We start from the raw sequence: 17,907 nt of genomic DNA on the forward strand, positions 1-17,907 counted from the left end.
TATATCTCTCCAAAATATGCATATAGTAAATACCTATGTTAATCTTTTTAAAAAGGATATAACTTCTGATTTCCAACACCACCACTATATTTAGTAACTTGACCCAGTGATTCTTAACTTTAACCTATTCTTAACTAAAACCCTATTCAAAATCTGATTAAGGCTCTTAACTCTCTTCCTAGAAAAATGCACGTACAACCAGAATTTGCTATACAATTTCATAGTTTCAGAGTTTATAGACCAAGCATAAACGTCTGGGACTCTATTGGATCCTTAGCAAAACATGAAATCCAATGTCAAGACTGGTCACTCTTCCCATTCCTGGTTCTCTGACCAAGCTGCTTTGATAACCAAACACCAATCTGCAGCAGGGCACATGAACTCGACTTTTTCTCTTTTTTCCTTCTTCTTTTTTTTTCTTTTTCTTTCTTTCTTTCTTTCTTTCTTTCTTTCTTTCTTTCTTTCTTTCTTTCCTTCTTTCTTTCTTTCTCTTTCTTATTTTCTTTTCTTTTTTTGGTAAAAGCAAAATTAAATGAGATAAAAGAAAACCAAAATAATAAATAAATAATAAATTTTTCTTTTAACACTTTTTGCCTCAGGTGCATTATGATGTTTTCATATTGGGTTTCAAAAATACAGACCATTCTTTTTAGGCTGTTTCTTTGTTTTCACATATGAGATAGAAAAAGCAATACTTACCTGGCAGGGAAAATATCACTACCACAAGATAGAAAACAAAGTCACAGGACAACCCAAGTTTAACTTCAAATTTGAGATTTCTGTTCTCATGAACTTTGATCCTTCCTTCTTTCATTCTTTCTTTCCTTTCTTGAGGTAGCTGAATGCTTGTTCGGTGCCATACTGTTTGCTAAAAATTGGGCAGACAATAGTAAACAATATAGCTTTAACCCTACCAGAGCTCATGGAAAAGACAGCATTATGGAATACTCCTATGAATAAATATGTACTTGTAATATGTGCCAAGACAGATAATCAGTGGAAGCTACAAGAGTACATAATTGAAGGAGATGACCTAGTCTAGGGATCAAATAAGGTCTCTTAGACATATTTTATTTGAGATTTGAAGATTGAGAAGTTGTTAACAAGATTGAGAAGGGTGTGGGTGGGGGGTTGGGTGGTAATGATTGAAATCGCCAAGGCAGAGAGTAACATTTTAGGAACTCAGAAAACACCAATATCACTGGAAGGTGGAAGAATTTTAGCAAGCATCGTAAGCCATGTAATTCTGTTAGGAATTCTTTTGATTTCAAGTAATGGAAGGTAGTTTAATGACAGTAGTTTAAAAAACATGAGCTCAATAACAAAGATTTTAGCGGTAGACGATTAAGGACATTAAATGTTCACCCATCCATTGTTGTCATTGGAGACCCAGATTTATTGTTTTTCTTCTGTCCAGGGTCAGTGGGCTGTTTTTCATCCTCACACTCATCATCTCATGGTCATAAGACGGCTGCTGAAACCCCAGGCATCACAGCCAGATTCAAGGCAGGAAGAAGTGAAGGAAGGGTAGCAGCATCAGCTACATCCATCTGTTTCATAGGAAAAAGCAAAGGTCCTCTCGGTTCTCAGCCCATTTACAATTATACCTCACTGGTCAGAAATCTGTCACATGCCCTCTCCTAGCTGCACGTGCAAGAAAGGCTGGAGAAGTGAATATTAGCTTTTCTAGCTCGTTGGGTAAGGTGGGCAAGGGACAACCAAGATGGGGACTGATGTAAGGCTAGGTTAATAGCAATGCCTGCCTCTTGTGTCAAGGGCTTTATTCTTTGCCTTAAAACACAAAATGAGTGAAGCCATTAGGTATTGTATTCTAATTTAAAAACATATGATCACTTAAAAACACAGATCTCACAGGCTATCACAGGGAAAATTGATTGGAAGGAGAAAGAGATGATGTAAAGTAACAGAAAGATATTGATCGAGGTGACAGATAGTTGGGACTTGAACTGGGGGGGGTGGTGGTGAAGACAGAGGAGGAATGCAGCGGGGAGTTCAAGAAGTTTAGGGTTGCTTTGATTATTCATAGGCTTTTTGTGTGTAGCAAATGCAATCATGTTCAAAACTATAGATTTGTCCCAAATTAGTTCATTCTCAAGGCACAATCTGACTAGCTTATTATTAAGATATGTGTTGTCCTTGAACTTAAAACTCTTCTCTGTTAGTGAAACTCTTGGGAGGTATAAAAGATGTTTGATTCCTCTGGCAAGATAAAATTACTTTCTGATCCTTTTTCCTTACAAAAGTCAAAACTGTACTTCCACTGAGTGCTGTAGAAAAAGTAGGAAACATCTCCAGGCTGACTGTATTTGCACCTCCAGGTTAATAAAATAATTGTGCTTTTGTGTTCATATCAAGGAAAGCCCAAATGCACTAGGTTAAGGATATTCTTAACGACATGAGGAAAAATTTCGGTTCCCTTAAGTAAGGCAAATCATTCTACAGGAAAAAAAAGAAATAAACGGGGAGGGGAAATTAAACCCACATCCTAACATAAATTTCAAAGAAAAATATTAGAATTTCTCAGGGTTTTCTATAACTGCTATTAGAATTCATTCCTGAGCCGAGATTTTTTATTTCAACTTTCACATTAACAGTCCAATAATAAACCCTTGATTAAAGAAAAAGAATTCTAGTGAAAGGGTTGAAATAAGCTTAATTGTAGAGGTGTGATTAGTGCCACAGTGATAGACTCCCAGGTAATGATTTCTAAAATTTTATAGGAAATGTTTAACAAGATGATTACCTGACTGTAAAATGTCTCTGTATAAGAAAATAGTCTTTGAAAGCAGCATTTGGGCCCTGTTGCACTAATACATCCATGAATGGCAACACTTCTTTTATAGTTTTGATGAATGCTGAAGTAGAAACTATATTATAATGATTTTGGACCAGAACTGTGAAAATAGCCAGCAGAATATGAACACTTTACCAGATCAATCAATTTTCATTTAAAATTCTACTTATTGTGTATGGTATCAAACTATGAAAATGTAACATTTCAAACTAGTGATTTCTGTCCTACCAAAATTGCAGTACTTATTTTAGTTTTGAAGTAGATAGGATCAGCATTAGAGACAGCATGGTGTAACCAAAAAAAAAAAAAAAAAAAAAAAAAAGGAGCTGGAAATACCTACATACCTGCATTCTAGTATCTTTTTCTTATTCATTCAACTGCAAATATTTACACATGGCCTAAAAAGTGTAAGACATGGAAATAGAAAGACCCTAGATATTTTGAGGTATTCTTCCTAAGAAATGCTCAGGTTTCACATGACCCTGTGTTCACCTGTAATGATGAACATAGAAGTTTGTGGGAACATAGAGGAGAACTCATGTCTCATGGGTATAGACGTATGAAGGGGCTAAAAGAAAGCTTCTAGGAAGAGGTGACATATGAACTAAGACTCTGAATCACCACTTTTAATGAAATGGAGCCAGTTCAAGGGGGCAAAGGACATTGGAAAACAGTGCCTTTTTAAGGGGCTCAAGTGATTTGATGCCATCAGAATGCAAGAAGTGTCAGACAATGAGATGGAACCACAACGGATCAACCCTGGCTACTTTGAGTAGGAAAAAAAAAAGAATGCTGGGAAGTATAGTATGGCTCACAAAAAGTCTTTCGTCCTTCATTAAGGAATGTGGAATTATGGGCAGCCTGGGTGGCTCAGAGATTTAGCACTCTCTTCAATCCAGGGCATGATCCTGGAGACCCGGGACTGAGTCCCACATCAGGCTCCCTGCATGGAGCCTGCTTCTCCCTCTGTCTGTGTCTCTGCCTCTCTCTCTCTCTTTCTCTCTCTCTGTCTCTTATAAATAAATAAATAAATAAATAAATAAATAAATAAACTAAAAATTTTTTTCTTAAAAAAAGGAATGTGGATTTAATTCTGAAGACAATAAAGAATTTTCTGGAAAATGCTGTAATCGTAGGCAGATTTGAAATAATTCATTTGCGTGACTCTGCAAAGGATGGATTTAGAGGAGGCCAGCAAGAGCCTCTTGGTGGTGGGCTGGGAGAAAGAGGTTGGAGAAGAGCCAAGAAATATCTGGGAGGTCAAATCTGCAAAAACAGAGATGACTCAAGAATATGAAGTAGAGGACTCATGGAGGCAGACCCGAGAATGGTGGCAGCAAAGCATGTGTGATGGAGAAGGCAATGAGTGTTTAGACATGTTGAGTTTGGGGTACCTACGGGATATCCAGGTGGAGATGCCGGCAGAAAACTGGATAGAGGAGTGCACAACTCTGGGCAGAAGACTGATTAAGAAGTGCTCAGCGTGCAGCATACAAGGGGAGGAGAGCCTTCCGCTGCTGAAATTTCAATTGTTAATAATAGTTCTCAGGGAGATTGTGTGGCATGAAAGGAGCAGGAGGTCCTGCCTTAAAGGGTTCCTCGAATATCAAACAACAGAATATATGGAAAAAGACTACAGAAGAGAAGTATGGGATGATTATTCATTTAATTCAGACTCAAATCCTTAAATGATATACATTTAAAAAACTCCAAAAACTCTTACTGTAATAACATAAACATTCACTTACCAAAATATGTTTGAGGTGTGAGACAGACAGACAGATGTTTGAGGAAGAGCAGAAAATACTACTCAGAAAAATTTACAGTTCCATTGAAGATCTATCCTGACGAAATTACTGGAAAAAAAGTCATTGAGGGAAATAATACCTTATATTGGAGTAATGACGTCAACTTTTTTAAGTTGTCAGGTTTCATGTCTTCCACATGTTTTCTGGCATGGGCCTTCAAGAACAAATCAAAATAATTAGAAAAGCATCCTCTGAGGTTAAAATCCCCAGGCCATTCTTCAGGTAGAATTTGTCCGTCATAATTCTAGAACACTGTTAGATTTAAAGAACTGGAGAGGGGGAAAAAAAGCTTACAATATTTTGGTAACTAAGTCCAGTAACTTTGGAAACTAGTTGCTGGACTTGGCCCTAATTATATCGAAAGGAGATTGTAGTGATTTAAGATCATTTGCTTTGCCCCATGCTCCTCGGTATTCAGTTTTAATTTCATCTCTTCTCCAAAATAAGCGATGCAAAAATCATCTTTGCTACTTTCCCAGAAATAATTTAAAGTTGGGATTTACTACTTAAATTAGGATTTCCATATGTGGATTTATCATCATTATTTACAACAGAACGAAGGGAGATGCAACACTCACTTGGGTTCCATTGTAGCTCATCAAAAGGGTTTTGTTAATTTAATATTGTTTAAAAAAAAAAAATGACCCTAGCCTGGTGTATAAAGGGCTTAAAACAACAGCTGGTTATTTTTTCCTCAATAAATTAATAGATATTACTAATGCCCATGATATTAAGCAACTGTTTCATTATAAGATTGTCTTCATGACTCAGTGACATTTATTTTGACTGCCCAGCATGCAAATCCCTGTATAACTTGAGAGGTCCTAAAATAGAGAGGAGACTGGACCATACTTCCCAAAATGAAAACTTTAAAAAGCCTGTTGATACACTGTGTCCCTCTGACCAAGTAGATGTTTCCATTCAGGACTTAGAGAAATTTAGAAATCACAATATATGGTCATGTAGCATGGACTCAAAAAGTATTTTTAAAAATTTCTGGCTCGCTAGATCTTGATAAATAGTTTATCATTCTCTTTTAGTACTTTTAAAGTACTGTTTTACAGAACATCTAAACATTGAGGTAATATTTGCTCAAAGCTGTTTTTCATATTTTCTTATCAATTCATTCATTCATTCATTCATTGATTCATTCCTTTCAACTTATTGTTTCTATATCATACATAATATATGAATATTCATACACTATAAATACATTCACATTTAATTTTTCAATTTATTCCTCCTATACAGACAGAATGGGTCATGGTGCTAAATATTTCATGATATAAGGAACGGTGAAGAGATGAGACAATAGAAAAAATGATATTAATAAATCTGAGAAAAGTACATCCCTGTTATGATTAATTAATTAAAATTAATTGAAAATTGTATCGTTTTAGTTGTATTATGTAGCTGGAAAATTACACTATATTTTATCTATTTTTTTAGTACTGTTTGTGCCTCAAAAAAAATTGTTAAATGCTTTGTTTTCCCCCATAAACCTTACATTTCTGAATTTAGGAGATTAGAGCTTAGTGCCATGCTTACTTTTCATTTTTTTTTTATTTTAAATTTTTTTTATTTTTTTTCATGCTTACTTCTCAGAACATTCACACAAAGGCCAACACTTTCTCCACTGTTATTTAAAAGTTTATTTTCTGCAGCGTTTCGTTACCCTCATTGGCAAAAAAAGTTATTAATCTACATTGAGGAAACACTCCAGACCACCAGGAGAAAAGGACCCCAACTCCGTATTACATAGACCTGCTTTTGTTTACATTGCAGCTGTTTGGTTTCCAAATCCCCAAATCATCACACCAGTGCATGATCTTCATTGAGAGTCCACTTCTAGGCATGTAGCCACTCAATAATTAAAGATTCATTGATTATTTTAGCTCACATACTGGCCTGCCCAGACCTAAAAGTAAATCAATGTTTGGACTATAAGAAATAGATAAGACACACTTCTAGTTTTGGAATCATGGAGCAGAATTACTAGAAGTGGCGGGTTATTGTTATGTCATTCCATTCACCTAGAAACATGGAGAAAAATAAATATGCCACAAAGGTAACAGTCTAATCCCTCTCTCCCATAGGGCTTCCATCTACAAATGAGATTATAGTGTGCAGCAGGTAATATAATGCCCACACTCTATCCCCTAAGATGTTGTCCTAATCCCTGGAAGCTGTGAATATGTTATGTTACATGGCAAAGGGGGATTAAGATTACAGACAGAATTCAGGTTACTAAAAGAACTAACCTTATAATAGAGAGATTATCCTGGATTATCTTCTTGGGCCCAATTAATCACAAGAATCCTTACAAGTGGAAGAGTGGAAGGAGGCAGTAGAGAGGGAGAGGGATGTGAACACACGAGCAAAGTCTAAGAGATGCAGCATTGCTGGGGTTAAAGATGGAGGAGTAAAAAAAAAGAAAAAAAAAAAAAAAGATGGAGGAGTAAGGCCAGGAGCCAAAGAATGTGAGTCGTCTCTAGAAACTAGAAAAGGCAAGGAAACAGATTGTCCCCTAGAAGCCTCCAAAGGGAATGCACATGTGCTAAGACCTCGATTTTAGCCCAAGAAGACCTGTATTTGACTTCTTACCTGCCTAATTGCACAGGGATGAATTTGTATTGTTTCAAGCCACTAAGTTTGTGCAAATTTAGTGATAGCAGGCGGAAATGATGGATAGAGGTTACCATTATACAACTTTCTAAAACTAAGTCTATGGAGTGAAATATTGGGAAATTGGAAGATGAGGAAGCTGCTGTAGCCTAGATAATTTCTAAAACCCTTCTCATTTTGAAATTCCAGTTTCTTCCCATTAGAACATACGCAGCTGCAACTATGTTGGCCCCAAGTCACACCCTAACAGGGCATACTTAAGAGTCTCCTCTCTCTTTTACTTCTTTCCAACAATGTCTGTTCTCCATTCTCCCCATCCATTTGCTTCATCAGGCTTCTACACCCAGGAAAGATATTTGGGAAAAGTATGTTATTTACATACAGTACTCACCAACTGTTTATTATCAACTTAAACTTTCTAGCAAACACACTTCTTTATTGGCTAGCTAGTCTTGGACCTATCTGTTAGGACGGGGTGGATTTCTCATCAAGATTGATGGGGCCAGTATCTGTAAGAGCAGGTGATGAAGTCACTAAATAGAAATCCTTATAATCGCTAAAGGCCAAAGTGACCTGGGGAAGAGATTTTTCTTTCCGGCACAAGCCCTTGACATGGTCACTCTCACTCTCCCACAATATTTGTTGGCCATATTACCAAAGGAAATAGCTAAACTGAAAAGCATAGGAAGACACAAGCTGCAGCAGTAGGTGAATTTCTACGTAACTTGTCAAAACGTAATTTGGGGTGTGTCCCGGGTATCCTAGAAAATCCAGAATGGAGTCATCACATCTTCCTAGAATACCTTTCTCAAAGGTAATTGGTTTTCAATTTGAATGCTTATATTTTTAAAAGAACAGCTCTTAAAAAAATAATAATAATAATAGCTCTTAAGTATGCTCACCGCAAGAAAGCAACGGGAGCTACGTGGCCTGCTGCAGGCCTCGTGCTATGGTGGTGATCAGTAAGAGTATCAAACCAACATGTCATACACCTGAAATTCACGCAATGTCATACGTCAGTTATATCTCAATAAAGCTGCAAAGAAAACTTCAAATTTAAAAAAAAGTTTAAAAATTTCTCCTATATTGTTATTGATTTTTCTTTTTTACCAAGTCTACCAACTAGAGCATTCAGCTGGTAAGAATTATTTTTGCCTGAATTAAATATGGAGGGATAACTCAGGCCCATTTCAGGTTCAACAAACATCTTGAACTATTTTTCAAACATTTGGGATTTGGCAAACAAACATTTCAGTCAGTAATTTTTTGCTTAATTTTTAAACCCTTGTGTTTTTGAAGGGGAATTTAATCCGTATGGTTCTGATTCATTTACCATTAACTGATCGGGCCAGGTTTTTTTTTTGTTGTTGTTGCTATTTTTTGGTGGGGGAGATGTTTAAGGGTTACTTTCAGAGACTTTGACAAATTTCTTGAAAAAAATAAGAAAGCTTCCTTCTGCCAGGGAGGAAATCAAGTGTCAAAAGGAGTTGAAAGAAGTTCTAGATTCATGTTAGCAATGCAGCCTGACTCAAAAAAGAGAAATAATTTTTTTCTCCCAATTTTACTGGTAAGGATGAAAGGCTTTATGAGTTTAGGATCACAGATATGAGTTGGTGCTCATGGAATTTGGATTTACTTACCATTCTGGGCGCTGGTCTCCAGTGAGTTTGAGATAAAAAGGTAACTCCTCCAAGAGAAAAGAGGAGCCAAAGAGAAATGCTTTTAGCAGCTCAGAAAAGGATTATGTATGATTAGACAGCAAAGAGAAAGAGAAAATGAGTGGGCAGGAGAGAAAAACAGAAAGAAGAAAAAGAGAAGGAAATTTCTTAAAAAAAAAGTTAAATAATACACAACTTCCTTTTTGTTTCTAGAGGATCCTTGATTATAGCCTTACGGCTGCATGGACACAAATGGCTAATCACTGAGACTGCTCTCTGACCCTTGATAAATTTGGAATAGACAAATTCAACCTCAAATAGGGTAGCCACTTGTAATGACCTTAAAACCTTTTTTTTTTTTTTTAAGTGGAGCAATCAACATCACTTGCTCTATTTGCTTTCTTTCCTCAATATGTTGATTTATTTGTTACAAAGCACCATTAATCACACTTTCTCAATTTGACTTTTGTTTTTCTCTGAAGTTTTTGCACTCTACGCTACTTCAGAAGCAAGAATTGATAGTTTGAAAGAAAAGGTATTGTATTATTTAATAGTTTATATAGGTTGTATCTTATGTACAAAGTTTTATACAGGGATGTGCGCATGTGCGTGCACCCCACTCACAAAATTCTTGGCATCAAACCATTTCTTTTTAGACCTTTGGTCTTTCTATTGTTAATATTGCTTTAATATTCTATCATTAATATTTCAATTGAATATAAAAATGCCATTCGTAGGGCATAAAAAGTTTTATAGAAGTGTACGACTAAATTCTGGGGCACTGGGTGGCTCAGTTGGTTAAGCATTTGCCTTTAGCTCAGCCCCCCTCCCCCCACTTTGGGCTCACTTTTCAGCGGGAAGCCTGCTTTTCCCTCTCCCTCCTCCTTGACCACTTGTTCTCTCTCTCAGGCTCACTTTGTCTCTCCAACAAATAAATAAAATCTTAAAAAAAAAAAAGTGTAAAAAAAGAGAAGTGTATGACTAAATTCTATTACCCATTTAACATTTTCCGAACATATTCTATGTGTGCAGCGTCATGATGAAGAATAAATATACTAGAGCATAGGGTAGGTTCCTAAGCTTAAGTGTTGAACAGAATACAATTTTAGAAAATAAGGACTAATACGATATTAAGTCCCAGTTTACAGTTTTTAACCGAAATAAGAACACTTTTATTTTTATATAAGGGAACTGCCTTAGAAGTATCCTTCAATTTTATATTTAGAAAACTTTTAAATTAGGATTTGTAAAAAATTATCAAGCTCTACAGTTCAATAGCTCTGGATCCCAGTATCTCAGGAAGCTTGTCTCAGTTTACATCAAACTATTTTAAATCATACCTTCCAGTGAGATGCCAACCGTACTGTGTCAGTCAATCTCTGAGCAGGCCTGGCATTTCATAAGAGTGACAAGTCGACTGTGAAAATGACAGAGGGGAAAATCATGAACAATTGTTTTAATGCCCAAAAGCTGCCTATGGTGTTCAATGTCTCTAAGATTTTTTGTCCCAATTAAGAATTTTGAAATGAAATACTTGATACGTAGAAAAGATTTAGATTTCACAAATCACCCGAGAGAAGAATGGCCTTATTTTTCTGCATCTCAGGGTAGCTTGCTTGAATTTAACACACACCGAGCTGCCAGCCGACAGGATCATTCCTATAAAGCATCTGTGTTCACCTTCCCTTAAAAATGGGACTATGGCTCTTTGTAGAAGAAACAGGTAAGTGTTAACTGGGGATAAGTGATCAGGAAAGTAAATAGACAAGCTACTTCCTTATTTAAAATTCACGTGGATCTTCAAAATGGATCAACATTGTTAGGATTTCCTAATGAGGTACGAGATAGAGTCATAGAAAAAATATCTTTGTAAAAAAAATAAAATAATATGTCTTGTTTCCAAGAGTTAGAAGAAATTTGATAGGTTTACAAGTTTTTTTCCCTCCACAAAATTATTCATTTTATTTATGCTTAAGCCTTCTCATATAATCCCCTGAGGTGTTGCAAGTTTGGATGAGGGTCAGGTATCTTGAATTTTTAGGTGTTTTATTCTTAAAGTTATAAATGGAGTTCATGCTTAAGAACATCAGCAATACAGATGTGATAGCCTTCCAACCACTCAACTGATGTAACCAATCTCAACAATCTGATACTCGCTCTTTTATATTTTTTCTCATGCATATAAAATCGTAGACACACCAACAGACGCATAAAGATTTCACCTTTAGGAAAAAAATAGGTCACATTATAACTTCTGCTATTCAACTTCTTTTAAAAAATTAGTATGAGCTTTCTAGACCTTGCAAATATCTGGGTGACATTACACGGTGTGGATATATACTTTGTTCAACCATTCTCCATTAACAGGTACCAAGGTCATTTCCAGTAGTTCGCTGCTACCAGTTCTGCTGTAATAAACATCCTTATGTTATTACTTTTTTATTTCAGTAGACTCAATTTCTAGAACTGGGAGTTCCTAGAATTGTAAAGTTTTGTTGGGAAGGGCCAAGGAGGCTGAGAGTGAGTCAGTATTCAGAGCATGAGAAGAGTCCTGGCAGAGTAATAGAGAGCAAATCAGATAAGTAGGCAAAAGCCATGACTGTTGGCTTGGCGACCACAGGAAAGAATTTTAACAGGAAGGCCACCATGCATTGCTGGGTAGAAAGGTGTCTGAAGCAGAGTAGAACTGACTTCATGGAACCGCAACCCTAGCAAATCTTTGTTTGTTTTATTGAGAAATAGCTGCCATAGAACACTGTGGAAGTTTAAGGTGTACTGTGCATTCATACATTCCCCTATTGCAATAGGATCACCACCCTATTGTCAGCTAACACTTTTACCACATCACATAATTATCATCTCTTCTTTGTGGTAAGAACAGTTAAGATCTAGCCTCTTAGTGACTTTGCAATATATAATAGAATATTGTATTTGTCTTATTCTAGCTTTAGCGAGCACAACTGTCTCAGGAACAAGATGTGCCCGAACATGTAAGGTCGTATTCGTCAGTCCCTTAACAGGAGGGCAAAGCGAGGGAGGACGAAGCACAGACTGCTCTGGCCACACAGAGCACATTTTCTGCAGGACTCCTAGGCAGGTCCCTGAAGACGCAGAGTGGAGCTATAAAGAGAAAATTCTGCTGTGATGCAAAGGGATCAACTATTTTTGCTCCCACCATTGGGGTGAAACCAGGACAAATGGCAATCCCATTTTCCTGTTTACAAAATATCTCACTTCCTCAGATTCTATTTGAGCATTATGGCTATCTATAGAAGTGGAAACACAGCTGAAGCCAAAGAGGTCTGGCCCTATTTCCCGTGGGCCCTTGCGCTGCCGGGTGGGATCTGAGAACAGGCATGAGCCTGCTATCCGCAGCAATGCACTTGGCCACACTATCATGAAGCCTGTCAAAACACCCAGAGGCCTTGGGGTCAGGAAGAGCTATCACGTGTCCTTTCTTATGGGTACACGAGGTCCCTAGAGCGCTGCTCCAGTTCTTATTTTAATTATTTCCAATTCTCAGAGGTTCTTCACTATTCGTGATGATGCCATTGTTAAGGAGCTACATGTTTCTGTATGAATCACACGTAGGACTCAACCCATCACTATATACTTATTGACTCCTGCCGTGTGCCACAAGCACCATGTTGTGGAGGATCCAAAGCGTAGCAAAAAATATTTATTTTTCTATGTATTTCTCTTTTCTCTCCTTCCATTCTGTCTCACTCCTTCCTCTCTCTCACTCTCTTTCTCTCTCTCTGTCTGTCTGTCTCTATCTCTTGCATTTTGGTTAATACAGAAACATTTCAAATAATTAAGAGCGTCTAGAATTGTTCATTTCTTTTTCCGATGAGCTAAAAATAGACAAATAGACAGTGATTCTTAACTTTTTTTTCCATTCCTTTACTTTTTTCTTTTTTTAAAACTTTTCTTTTAATCTTGCAACTTTGTATATGGTTATGTGATATTCTGGAGGGCTTGAATTTACTACTGAAACTATATTTTTTCTTTAATTATAGAGTAAGCCCATTTTGTTCATATGTGCTGGCCAATATGCACCAATATTAGTTGTTCAGGAAAGTTAATAATTTGGCTAAACATTGTGTGTGCACGTGTGTGTAGAAATAAAAGGCACTCTAGAGCATTATTGAGAAATCTCTCAGAAAATGGTGCCAGAGGAGTACAAATGGAGGAAGAGACCTGCTTGGGACCACTTTAGGGAAAGTATCCTACTTTGAAGAGAGAGATGAGATCATGGCGGGTACTCTCCCTCAATACTGCCCTCTTTAGCTGCACGCTTACTTACATGCCCACAATTCATCTCCTTCCTTTTAGTCTTAGAGAGTAGAGTGGTCTTTCCTTTCCCATTGATGCACTGAGTCAAGTGCCTTCTTTTATGATTTCCTCCATCAATTATCTTCTCTATCCTGGACCTTCAGCGCCATGTCTCTGTTAGAGAAACATAATAGCTTAAATACATAAGCAACAAAGGAATATCTTGTGTCCTGAATAGAGATCCTCCCGTGACCACACTCTGTTCTTGTATCAGCCTCTCTCTCCTCTTCCCTGTCATTCCTATCTCTTGAATGTGGAATTGAGTTTTCTCTTCTTTAACCTATTCACCTCTTCGTAGACTGAGGTCTGGCTTTTCCTGCCTCTAGCCCACTGAATTGGATAGATTCTTCTGTTGCATCTGACAAGGTTCATTACTCCCTCTGTCTTGACACTTCCCACTCTAGGTTTCCGTTATGCCACTCTGCCAACCTATCTTTAGTCAGCTACACATCTCTGAGCACTCCTTCTTGGTCTTTTCCATGAATTTCACTGTTACTGTTTATATCCTAAGAGTTGATATTCCTCAAGTTTCCATCATCAACTCACATTTCTTCCACTTTCTGCTGTTCCATGGGCAAATCCACTTACTGATGCTGCCTGACACCAGAAGTGGTAGTAAACTCCAGGGGTCCTGGTGGTGTTATGTCAATAATGCTTCAGTTCCCTCTCTAGCTCTAAAATGGTCCAGATCCTTCTGATCCCCTCTAACTCATTGTCCTACAGGAATTTTTAGTTCCGTGCACTTCCCAAAATCCTTTGGAGCAATTCAGAACATCAATAAATAACTCAAAGGGAAATGCCCAATGCCAAATTCATCACTTTCCCCTCCTCGAACCTCCTCCTGACTCAAGAGTATACCATGGACTTAGTCAGTTAAAATGGAAATTGGTAGAAATTGGAGAGGAGAAAGAGAGAAAGGGCGAATGGAAAGAGAGAAAAAAATACAATTTGAGTCTCTTGAATCTCTCTTTTCCCTTGGATCTCAGATCCAAGTAATCACCAAGTGCTGTGTGCTTTACTTCCTAAATCTTGAGTCAGTTTCTCCATCCCTGTAACTACTTATACTTCTTTAATGGAAGCCCTAGATTATTATACTGGTCTCCCAGGCTCTAAGTCTACATGCTCAAACTCATCCTTATACAATGGACAAAGGAATGCATCCAAATTCTATTCTGATCTCATCATTTTCCTAACAAAATTTGCCAGTGGTTCCATGTCATTTGGTTTATTTCTCTGCCTTTTTCTTACACAACCATTTACCTCAGGCTTTGCTTTTCTACAATATTGAATTCTTTGTAATTCTACTCGTTTGCTGTGCTGTTCATCCACTGATGTCTTTGTTCAAGATGACCTCTCTGCTTGGAGGATCCCTATTCCCTTCACCTGACTAACTCTTTCTAATCCTTCAAAACTCTTCTTGAGAGTAACCTCTTCCAAGAAGCCTTCCTTGTCTCTACCCCTGCCTCTAATTGTGTTGAGTAACCCTCTAATTCCATAGTAACCTCTGTATGTCTTCCCTGAATTTGTCATTTTATGTTGCAATTACTTACGTCTGTCATTGAGTGAGAACACCATACTTTGTGTATTTATTTTAACCCCAGCACTCAATTTGGTGCCTATCCTAGAACAAGTGCAAGATAACTAATTTTGTCCAGTTAGGGCTTAACTTGAGTCTTAACTTACGAGCAGGTTTCAGATAATTGAAAATAAAGGAAGAAATCCACTGGAAATTAGACTTTGAACTAAGATTCAGACACAAAGATTCCAGGTATATTTCTGGAGTCAATAAGGAGCACGTACCTCCTGGAGAGGGAAGCTTCTGTGTGTGTGTGTGTGTGTGTGTGTGTGTGTGTGTGTGTGTGTGTTGAACGTAGAGGGTGAGGAGGCATGCATCTGCCGGCAGGCTGGATGGATAGATTGGGGGAAATATGGAAGTGTCAGAATGTATTCATTTTGGACATCGTAGAAAACACAGAAACTGATTTTGAGTTAGGAAGCATGAGGAGACCGGTGTGTTAGGAAAATAATTTCAACAGTACTGGGTTAATAGATCAGGGCTGAGAGCAGGGTAAACACTTATAAAAAATTATGGGAAAAAAAATGAAAATGACCTTGGGCTAGAATAAGGCAGTGAGAATAGTGGGGAAGGAGGATATGCCAAAATATTTCCTCAAAATTACTATGGAGGCAGGTGCAAGAGCATTGTGAAGACCCAGATGAAATTTGATTTTGTTTGTTTGTTTATTTATTTATTTATTTTAATACGGTGTGTTCACTGCTTAGCGTTGAGCTTGGTATATAGTAGGTGATGAAGAAATATTTTTTTAAGTAAAAGAGTTAATGTAAAAATAATGATAGAACCCTTTCACAAACATATAGTTAATCTCTTCCTTGAGAGAGAACAGGTGGAATGTTTTTTTGTTTGTTTGTTTTGGTCTGGTTTGGTTTTGTACCAAGGCACCAATGCACCAATGCACTGAGCAAAGGTCTGAGTAAAGATGTAATGATCTGATTACAGTAGTGGTCAGTAATGGTCTGATTGGGAGTAATGACAGAATGATGCGACTCTGTTATAGTTTAGGTGACTTTGATTCTCTTCCATTGGTTTCCCCAGAGTCCCAGGCCTTAGCACAATTAATGCCACTGTTTTGAAATCAGCTTTAGAACTTTGATCTCAGGCTCTAAATATGCCCTTGCTGTAAACAAGCAACACATCTAATAATAACCATATCACCTGCTCATCTAAAGGGCTTTATGTGTGTTTGTTTAATTAATAATTGAAAACAAATGTCACCATCTTTGCCTCAGTCTAGACAGGGGACAATTTTATCATCTACTTATTTTTTTTCTGCTTGAGGGATACAGAACGCTTTCAGAGAAGGTTATTAAGGATTCAGATAATTAAACTTGTATTTTTTTGCACATCAACGACAATTTATACTTGAAAACAATTAGCATGAGTTACTTGTGTGTTCAAATAATCAATTTCACAGAAAAACCTTCATAATGTGCAAAGATATATGTTCAGAAATATTAACTGTAACACTGTTAGCAATAGCGAAAGTCTAGTAATTACTTAAATATCCATCATAAATTATGGTACACATTCTAGGCAGAGTTCTAAACAATGTTTTTTTTAAAAAAAAAATTGAACAAATACATATGTACTGATGTAAGAAAAATGGCTGAGGTGCATTGTCAAATGGAAAACCTATAGAACGGAATATTTAATAGGAAAGCAATTCATGTGACCAACAAATATGGATCATGTGAGTGTATGTGCATGTATTTGCATTATACGACCAGTGAGGCTAAAATTACCCAGAAGGATTCCTAAGAAAATGTTAGTAGTTAATTCTGGGCTTGTTTCAAGCATTTTACAACGTTTTTACAATGATCACATATTAATTGACTGGAAGCAATAGACACATTACTTCTGTTATTTTCCAAGTTCTGCTGTGGCTTCTCCGCACATTTGAACTCCTAGAGTCGATGTTAAAAATACATTTTGATTTTGTCTCTTCTGTCACATGTTTTTTCCTATTTCGTGATCTCAATTTTGTTTATTTTCTACAACATTCATGTCTATTTTTTATTATATCTTCACTTCTACTATCTTTTGGCTTATTCTGTTTTTTTAGAACTTCTTCAAAAGATGTTTGTTAACTGGTTTTGAAATTTGTGTCAAGTAATCGAAGAAAAATGCCCAGTTTCCTTGTCAGGACCAGTTTGAGTTCATCTAGCAAATTTTGATACGCAATATTCTGTTCACCATTAATTCTAACATTTCCTCATTTCCATCATAGTTTCTTATTTGACCCGTTAGTTATTCGGAAGTTTTAAAGTCCCCAAATATGGGAGTTTTTAAAAATTATCTTATTTATTTAAAATTAGTCATATCGTAATCAGACAAGATGGTATTATCTCAAATTGTTTTCTTCTGTTTGGTGTTTGTTCTAATAATATGGAAGTGCTTAAAATGTTCTTTTTTCAATTAGGACAGTCTCAGTTTCTGAGACCTTTTTATTGTTTTTTTTTTTTCTTGGTAGCATATATGTTAACTCTGTTAAAGCTCTAAATTCTTTATGATAATACATCATCAAAATGCTTTCCAAATAGTCATTCCCAACGGTCTCTTCTTTGACAGAAACAATGCCATTCTCTTGATTGCCAGATGTGAGTGCTACTAACAAGCAAAACCCATAATTTCTAAAATAAAGATGAAATCTTTTTTTTTTTAGATTTATTTATTTATTTTAAAGACAGAGAGCAGGGTGAGGGGCAGAGGAAAAGAGAGAGAGAATCTTAAGCAGGCTCCACACCCAGTGCAGAGTAAATTATTAATTAAACACACATGTCTCTGAATCATGACCTGAACCCAAACCAAGAGTCAGAGGCTCAGCCAATTGCACCACTCAGGTACCCCTAAAATAAAGAGGAAATCTTACGACACTTTTCCTCTTACAAATGATTGGTTTTGTTTATTTATCTATTTTTTATTTGTTCTATGGTACTATTTGCCAAAAGGACTTTGAGGTTATTTCCTCAGAATGTCCCCTGTGTCTAAGGCAAAGAAGAAGACTTTGATGATGATGAGAACCATGGGAGGTTTTGAAGAAGAGAAATTATATGATCAGGTCTGTGTTTACCAGAGATTATTCTGGAA

The 17,907-nt window shown here is 36.8% G+C and overlaps 1 long non-coding RNA gene across 1 annotated transcript in view; it reads right to left on the reverse strand.

The window, feature by feature from the left end:
• Positions 1-599: 599 nt before the first annotated feature.
• LOC112650822 (uncharacterized) overlaps positions 600-17,907 on the reverse strand; it is a 36,808-nt gene continuing 19,500 nt past the window's right edge. The window contains exons 3-7 of the long non-coding RNA XR_004810549.2: positions 13,213-13,355; positions 10,247-10,323; positions 4,703-4,777; positions 1,366-1,550; positions 600-868 (exon numbers count right to left, since the gene is read on the reverse strand). This is a non-coding gene — a long non-coding RNA (uncharacterized LOC112650822). The remainder of the gene's footprint in view (positions 869-1,365; positions 1,551-4,702; positions 4,778-10,246; positions 10,324-13,212; positions 13,356-17,907) is intronic.

Source organism: Canis lupus, chromosome 29 (assembly GCF_003254725.2).
Source record: "Canis lupus dingo isolate Sandy chromosome 29, ASM325472v2, whole genome shotgun sequence".
Classification (NCBI taxonomy): domain Eukaryota; kingdom Metazoa; phylum Chordata; class Mammalia; order Carnivora; family Canidae; genus Canis; species Canis lupus.